Here is a 9549-nt window from a genome sequence, read left to right on the forward strand (position 1 = left end):
ATAACATGTATAACACACTTTTTCAATTAGCTATTATACAAATAAAGGAAAATAACAGAGGCAACCGAAAAAGGGGCATATAATAATGCTTCTTACCATTCATTGAAATGCTCAATTTTCGTTGTCGAACAGTGAAGCTTAATCTTACAGGAATTTACAATCTTATTATTTAAAAAAAACAGTATTGTAATGACTCCACTAAACATTTAATGTTCTAACAAACATACATAGAAAAGGATACTATGACAATGCCATGGCAAAAACTAACAGTTTATAAAACACGAAAGACTGAGAACATATAAGAAAGCTAGTACAATTGAAGCATGAAGTATACTTTTAAAGCATGATTGATTAAACAAATCTGACAAACATTTTCCGTTTGCCATAAACTAGCACCAAGTCTACCTCGCCAAAATAACGCTTAATTGAGTTTTAAATATAATACAAGATTCATGCACTTCAGTGATATGATACTAATGGTAACATAATCTGATGGAATTGCTCCTTATTTCAAGAACGCTCCCTTATTTCTAGTTCGGATACATTGTTTCCATGTTAATTTAATGCGTTTAACACACATGCATTGCCTAGAATTAACAAATTATTCTAGATGCATTATGCAACAAAATGTCGATAAAATTGAACCCCACGATCATTTTGTCTTTTGGAACACCCCCTTTTTGTGAGGTTCTTGTTGCTCAGTCTTGATTTTTCTGTGTAGTGTTTTCTTGACTGTTTCCTTGATTGTTTGTTCGTCTTTTTTCGTTTTTTCCATGCTTTTGTCGGTCTTTCTTTGACGTGGGAATTTTGATTGTCCCGACTCTTTTTGACATGAAATACATATAAAAAAAATGTCGCATCGAAATACACTTCTTAGTATCTTTTTCGTCACGGTTTAAAATTACGGTATTTATAAGACAAAAAATGCACTAAATAACAAAACAGAGACAAAATGAATGATAGGTTTATGCAATAAGTTTTGATAGATAAATTTCAAAATGAATTTCCCTTCAACAATTGTTTCCGATAATGAATCTTTTAAGCATCAGAATCTGAACGAAAAGGACCATCGAATAGGTGTCATGTTAAATGATATATATCTAAAGTTGTTCCCATATTGCCTAAATAGCATTGAGTACACTATAAAGCTGTACCAATTCTACTAGCTACTATGACGAAAAATATTCTTTCTAAATCTCCTCTCTAAGCTTATAAATAAATAAAATAACGATTTTTTTAAGACTCAGTCCTAGTATCATCTGCTCTGTCTCAAACTCTCCAACTTCAAAATATTTTGCTTTTTAAAAAAAACGATTTATTTAATTTGTCATGTGTTGATACTCATTTGGATATATTTGATATCGGTAGTTTTTAATTGTAGTCAGATTGATAATTCCTCTTCTATGCATTGATAGCGTCTTTGATTTTCTCCCAGAAAATGAAATTTCCGTGCACATCATTTGGGTATTCGATATATGTTTTTTTCTGAATAATTTCATATAATACTAAAGGTAGCTCCTCAGGTTGCAGTTGCTCGTAAAACACAAGAAAAATTAGACTTTTGTCTTTCTTTCTGTGAATACTTTCCATTCTTGCCATATTATATTCAAACATGCAATAGTCGGATTCGATAAAAGACCTCGTTATGATGCAGATTGTTTTTCGACTGCTTTGGATGGCTTGGGTGATATTGTCAGTTATGGCTGCGCCCGGTAGAAAGTCTCGATGATGTATACATAGTTTCAAATGTCCATCTTGTTCTAGATTATCAATACAGTCTTTCGTTACAAACGTTCGAATTTCGTCGGAGTAAGATATAAAAGCATCGTAGACGTATTGTCCACGATTGTCCATGTTATTTTGAGAGGCATATCTCAATTTTGCTGTATAAAATAAATAGCGGAGTTTCCACCTGTGTCTATAAATGAGAGATGCTATCAATAATGATATGAAGCCAAATAAAGTGAATGACACGCCAACTATCAAATATGAGTAATTCATGCAGTCTGTTTGAAGATGATGTATTAAGTCCTCAAACGAATTTGACATTGGCATGCTCCCGTTTTCTAGAACGCATTTGTATTTATTAAAATTTACAAAATGTTCACGAACATTAATCATCCATTCCAAGTAAGGGAGTAAAGAGCAGCCACAGTTTAGGGGATTTCCACCCAGATTTATTTTTAAATTATTATTTTCTTTAAGAATTTGATCTATATTCGCTATTGAATCATCATCTAAATAAACTATTGAATTATTTGAAAGATTTAGCATCTCTAAATGAATTATATGTTTCAAGTGAAAGTTGATATGTTTAAGGAAATTATAACTTAAGTCAATGACTTTCAAGTGCGGTTGGTCATTGAATAATTCAGAATTTAGTTTATAAATTGAATTATTTGAGAGCGAGATAAATTCAAGTCTATTGTATTTGGTCATCATATAGGTATTGTTCGCTAAATAGTTTCCAAGTTTGTTTCCATCGATTTTAAGGGTTGTCACGTATGTAAGATTAAGCAATAGCTGACTAAAACCCACATTACTGAAAGCTAGACTTCGAAGATTAGGTGGGGCCCGTATACTACGTTGTTTTGGGAAAACTAGCACGTCGTTATTCTTGGTACAATACAATTCACGAATTTGTGTATTGTAGAGTGCATTATTTATTTTGTCCCATGGAAATGTATGAACTGCTGGCATTAATCCTTCAGTGATATCTATATCCAATTCTAAAACTGTCAGTCTTCCGAGTTTCATAAATGCTCCTAACCCATCGATCCGTAGAATGTTGCACTTGCTGATATAGACATTGGTCAGATATGGTGTATACTTGAATGTATCATTATGGAGGGAAACGGTATCACAAATACTAAAATTGAGTGTTCGGAGATTTTGAAGTGAGGAAAACCCCTTTCCAAATAACTGCATATTATGATTCACACAGCTAACATCTAATACTAATACTTCTAACAGGATTAAATCTGCAATTGTCTCATCTGGGAAAATTTTATTAATTGTTCCAAAATTATTGTTTCGAACAGAGAGCTGTTTCAAGGATTTTAAAGGCTGAAAGCTTCCCTTCGGAAGTTGTTTCTTATTGTAATACAAACCATTCTTTTCGAGAGCGAGATGTACGAGGTTATTTAGCCCATAAAATGTTTGTTCATTTATTGATGATACATGGCAATATGATATATCAAGTTCTCTAAGATTCTTCATACCGCCAAAGGTTTTATTTGGTATACGATTGATAATATTGTTCCCGAGTTTAAGAGTTTGCAGGTGTCGAAGACCAGTGAACGTCTGCTTGGTATATAATATCAATATGTTGAATGATAAATCTAACGTAATAAGATTTGTCATGTTTTCGAATGTATTATCTGGTATTTGCATCAGGAAGTTGTGTTGTAAATAAAGGTGAATAGTATTGTCTGGCAAACGTGGAATACTTGTTAGGTTTCTATAAGAACAGTCTACATACAGTTCTTCTTGGTCGGTAAAGTTTGCACAGGGGAATATCAGATCAGATTTCACGGACTCTGTTTTGATTGTATGTATTAAGAAACATAACACTGACCAAAACTTTAGAATTACTATGAAGTTCATTTCGATCTTTCTTCATGCACTTGCCTGTAAAAAATATTAAATTATTTATAATGCCATATTGTTTAACACAATCAGCCTGACATAAACAACAAAAAAATCGAACAATTCAATTCTTGTTGATACGTTAAGCTATACTAATTTCATCGAAAATGGTTGTTTGACAAACGACTTCGTCAACGACGCTTCCACTTCCAAAAGCATTTTCAGATTAGTTTATTGAAGCTTTTAAATTCTCTTTCAAAGTTGATGAAGTTTGTTGACAGCCCTTATAAACAAATTGATATCTGAATACTTTTGTTTTATAGACTTGTGGAAAGAAATCATCGACATATTTCAAGTTCATGATTTTGCATTTAAAATTCAGTATCCTAATTACAATCCAAAATCACGGGATGGATATATCAGGTTCCAATTTTAGATATCGAAGATCGCGGTTATAAATTCAGCCAATATATATATATATATATATATATACATTTATAAATCACAGTTAACAATTATTTAAGTAAGTTTATCTAACTCCCATATTCTAAGATAATTAATTAAGAGATAGAACCGTCCGGTCTATCTAAATGAGTTTTAAAAGACCACATAATTATTTAAATAAAACCAATTACCAATAACAATTCAATTTCCGGAGAATTTAAACAATACAGCTTAATACTGACCTTTAGTAGGATAATTTATATTCAAAGCTATATCATCATCTTCTTCTCTGTGTTTTGTCCAGATATAATGTGTAAAAGTAAATTGCATCACAGGATTTCAGTTTACTTTATTGACGTTTTTACTTCCTTTATAGAAAAAAAAAACACTTTGCAATTGTTATTGTAACTTCCTTATTCATAATTCCGATTTATAGATTCATCGCATTTTATTCATAAATATAAATAGTGTGACAATATAATTCTATATTACATTTTCACTGCTTGTTTTAGATAATAACATTTAACATAAAATTGAGAATGAAAATGGGGAATGTGCCAAAGAGACAACAACCCGACCATAGAAAGAAAAAACAACAGCAGAAGGTCACCAACAGGTCTTCAATGTAGCGAGAAATTCCCGCACCCGGAGGCGTCTTTCAACTGGCCCTTAAACAAATATATACTTGTTCAGTGATAATGAACGCCAAACTAATTTCAAAATTGTACACAAGAAACTAAAATTAAAATAATACAAGACTAACAAAGGCCAGAGGCTCCTGACTTGGGACAGGCGCAAAATGCGGCGGGGTTAAACATGTTTGTGAGATCTCAACCCTCTCCCTATACCTCTAGCCAATGTAGAAAAGTAAATGCATAACAATACGCACATTAAAATTCAGTTCAAGAGAAGTCCGAGTCTGATGTCAGAAGATGTAACCAAAGAAAATAAACAAAATGACAATAATACATAAATAACAACAGACTACTAGCAGTTAACTGACATGCCAGCTCCAGACTTCAATTAAACTGACTGAAAGGTTATGATTTCATCATATGAACATCAGGCACAATCCTTCCCGTTAGGAGTTTAGTACATACCAGTTTTACTGCGGTATATGTGCATTTCGACTATTTATGTTTCTTCAGTGAAGCACGCTGCCAAAATTTTTAAATCCAAATCCTAATAATACTTAAAAGGTGATAAAACAGAAAGCAACCAAACCCGTATAAGGTATCAGAGATATGTAAGATAACCTGTGTTTTAAATGTTAATGAAAATTAATGTCTACATTGACCATATTTAACTGCAATATAAACCTATTTCAAGTAAGTGTATCTAGCATACTTTCCTTTTTCGTTACAGAAAAAGGCTTTAAACGAGTTACAGCAAATAAAATTACAATGCGATTTTTCGAAAGACCATTTTATCAAATACAAAAACTTTTTCTTTATAAGATTGTGTGGAAGTGTAGTGTACAGAGTAGACAAATAATAACTGTCAACAGAATTGTAAGGACCATTGAAAGCATGTATTTTATCTAAAACCTCTGAAGAATTTTTAACACTCCAAAAATAATTAATACCATTATTTTCATAAGCTTTATTACAAAGTTAATAACCAGTTCTGCAAACAAATGTTTGCACATGTCCTAAGTCAGGAATCTGATGTACAGTAGTTGTCGTTTGTTTTTGTAATTTATACGTGTTTCTCGTCTCTCGTTTTTTTTAATTTTATATAGATTAGACCGTTGGTTTTCCCGTTTGAATGGTTTTACACTAGTAATTTTGGGGCCCTTTATATAGCCTGTTGTTTGGTGTGAGCCAAGGCTCCGTGTTGAAGGCCTATAATGGTTTATTTTTTTTTAAATTGTTATTTTGATTGAGAGTTGTCTCATTGGCACTCACACCATATCTTCCTTTATCTAAGGTGAAGGAGTCTATTCCTTCAGAATCAGGGTTCACAAGAATTAGTGTCTTATTTGTAAAACTGAACTAAACAGCGAAAATTTAAATAGAATTGATAAAATATATGTTTTTACTCATTTTCAATTTTTCAATTGTTAATATCGACACTTTGTAACACTACCGATTACATTCAATATTTAAGAATTTCATTTTCAATTTAGATTATCTGTTAACAATATCAACGTGTATTGATGTTTCTGTTCTCCTTAATACATTAAAAAAGAAATGGGACACTTAACCTTTCGATTGAATGTTGAACATATGCATAACCATAATATCATTTTAACCCTCATTTTCGAAAAAAAAGATTAAGTAAATCTTATTTGAACCCTACAGACAAATAAGTACAGGTTAAATATCCACAGATACAACAGATAGCCGTATATTTTAATACGCAAGACTATCGTTTCGTGTACATTAGACTCGTAAGTGGCGCTCGGATTTAGCAGTTTGGTAGGTCAAACTAATTACGACAACCTAAAGTAGATCAAAATGCGTAAACTCTCAACGGTTTGTACTCTTATAGGTTTACAGAAAATGTATTAGAGTATATAGCAAGAAACAGGATATCCACTTTGTTTGCTAGCTAAAACAGGAAATTATTTATTACCTCATCATACGTTAAGAATGCAATGAACATATGAAATATGAAAAAAGTATATTTTGAAACTTACATCCTATTCTTATTCATATACTAATATCTATCTGCTGTAACGGTAAAATACGTCCAGAGATATTTCATGAGATAAAAAATAATCAACTATGCATGAAATAGCTTGATAAATTCTTCCTAATGCGAAGAGTAACTCTATACTGTTTAAACAATTGAAGAAGCCTTAATATTGCAAGGTAATCATCAAGTTATAACTAGACACAACAGTGGCGGATCCAGAAATTTTCTTAAAGGGGAGGGGGGGGGGCACTGACTGCCCTAAGAGGGGGCCCGCTCTAGTCATGCTTATTTTTTCCCACAAGGGGGGGGGGGGGGGTGGATTCCGGCCCCGGCCCCCCTGGATTCGCCTTTGCACAAGAACTGATGCGCTTCATGAATTGATACATGCTCATCAACATATGTCTAATTATTTGTTGTAAGGGGGGACTCGGTGGCCCAGTGTTCTAAGTAGTCGAACTACTGTATCAATAGCCTGTCAACACTGAGGTTGTGAGTTCGATTCCCGCACGTGGCAGGTAAGCTCGACTCTAATCTGAATTGACTAGAATTGTCAGTTTTTCTACCGAAGTTTGGTGGTTCTCTCCGGGCACACCGGCTTCTTAAAATCTTTAACCAATAAAAATGACCGCCATGAAATAGCACAATAGTGTTGAAAGTGGCGTTAAACACCAATCAATCAATCAATATGTTAGGGGTTATCCCTCCATACAGTTATGTCAATAGTAATATAACTTCAAATTAAAGCAAAAAGATAAAAACAGATAAACTGTCTTAATTCTTAAAAAAATGCGAATGTCTATTTTGTACTTTCACGTTGTATCATTGAGAGTGGATGCATGTACAAGCAATTAAAGCCGTTTCAAAATATACATTTCAGTTTTACGTACCTTTTTTGTGAAGAAAATGAGTTTAAATTGAAAAAATAAATCTAAATCAAAGGATAATAGAAAGTTGCAAAAGAAGATCTACATGTGGTCTATAAAGTCTATCATCAGAATTTTTTGATGTTTGAATTTTGTCATACATATTCTATTTTAATTGCATTTAGTTCAAAACTGCAAAATTGCCAACAAAGCCTTATTTCCAAATCGTGTCATAAGATATCAGCCAAGACTTATCAGCAAAAAGACCTTTTGCTACGAGGTAGATTTTACAAAGATTCAGTTGTAGGTATACACTTAAATATCTTTTTGGTTAGTAATTGGCTAATATCTATGTTGACAACAACAAAAAACTACGCGTAGAACGGCAATAATAAATCAAATATAACCATTTCGACCTGTTTATGACGTCATTACGACATCACAAAGTGCCTTTTCTGCAAGGTTTATCACGCCTGTTCTTTTATTAATTAAATCAACATAATTTGAAAGGCTTGAATAATTTTGACAATTTAAGGGTCAAATTATCATGCCTCAATCTTTCATATGTACATTACTATTCCATTGCCTACCTTTGGTTTTAGTGAACACATGCGTACACAAGATGAATTATTATCTTTGTTCTTTTTCTTATCACCAAAATATGTTGTGTAAGACTGTAAAATTAAATATTATATTAAACATTTTATATAATATATAACACTTAAGAGTAGGACAAATATTAAAAGGTATCAGCTGCAACTCATATATATAAAGCTTTTTATGAAAATAATTGAATGAAAAAGAGAGGCGAAGAGTACAAAAGGGATATGCAAACTCAAAAGACGAAAACAATCTGACAATACCATGGCAAAAAGACGAAAACAATCTGACAATACCATGGCAAAAAGACGAAAACGACGAAAAGACAAACCACAGTATACAAAACACAACACAGCAAACTTAAGACTGAGCAACAAGAACCCACTAAAAACCGGAGAAGAATCTCTCCATCTTCGAATCTGATTTGGCCTTCAAACTGTTTTGATTTTAGCGTCACCGATGAGTCGTATGTAAATGAAACGCCCGTAGAAATGTGCAAATCATGAACCTAGTATCTTCCGAGTTTTGATTATACTCATCTGTATGAATAGAGCTAAGCAGCATATGCTGCTGCTACATTTGTCTATCTTGTAAATCTTAATATTAACCGTTATGACGTAGACGCTTTATTTTATGTGTAAGAAACCATACTTCTTCTTTGCCAGTACTTTTAATTGTTCAATATGTTGAATGAAAATTAGCATTTCTTGTTATTTTTTACTAAAAGAGGGGCGAAAGATACCGGTGGGACAACATAGAACACTGAAGACAACAGGAACCCCACACTAACTGGGGTGATCTTAGAGATCTACGAAGATTTATATTTATTCAACAGCTTGAACATTTTTGAGCGTGAACTGTGTCCGTTACACATTCGTCTCAGAATTTATCAAACAGAATAAACAAATATTCAATCAGCAATTTGACAGTAATTTCAAATTAAAGCAAGAAGATAAAAACAGATAAAGTGTCTTAATTCTTAAAAAAATGCGAATGTCTATTTTGTATTTTCACGTTGTATCATTGAGGGGGGGGGGGGTCCCCATAGTAGCAAAACAGTGAATTGATTTGGTGAAAAACAGATAACAAGGAATTGAAATATGAAAATAAATCTGTCCAGGACCAATCCAGTAGATGACTCGTAGATCTTAGTATATAACTTGTGGTATGGACCTAGAAAATTGTAATTTGTGTAAACAAGACGTTTCGGCCGTTGAGGCAGTTCTGCCTTGGTTGTGTTTTTTTCCGTAACTTGTACAATAAGTTATAGCATGAATGTTGAATTTTTCTGAACGAAATTACTAGTTTCTGTTTTTGATATACGGATATTTTTAATCTAGGGCATTTGAGGGTCAGGGTTCTCTTTCATGTAAATGAAAAGAGAGGGAGTAGCACTTATAATATAAATGCTAAA

This window comes from Mytilus galloprovincialis, chromosome 5 (genome assembly GCF_965363235.1).
Source record: "Mytilus galloprovincialis chromosome 5, xbMytGall1.hap1.1, whole genome shotgun sequence".
In the NCBI taxonomy this organism is placed as follows: Eukaryota; Metazoa; Mollusca; class Bivalvia; order Mytilida; family Mytilidae; genus Mytilus; species Mytilus galloprovincialis.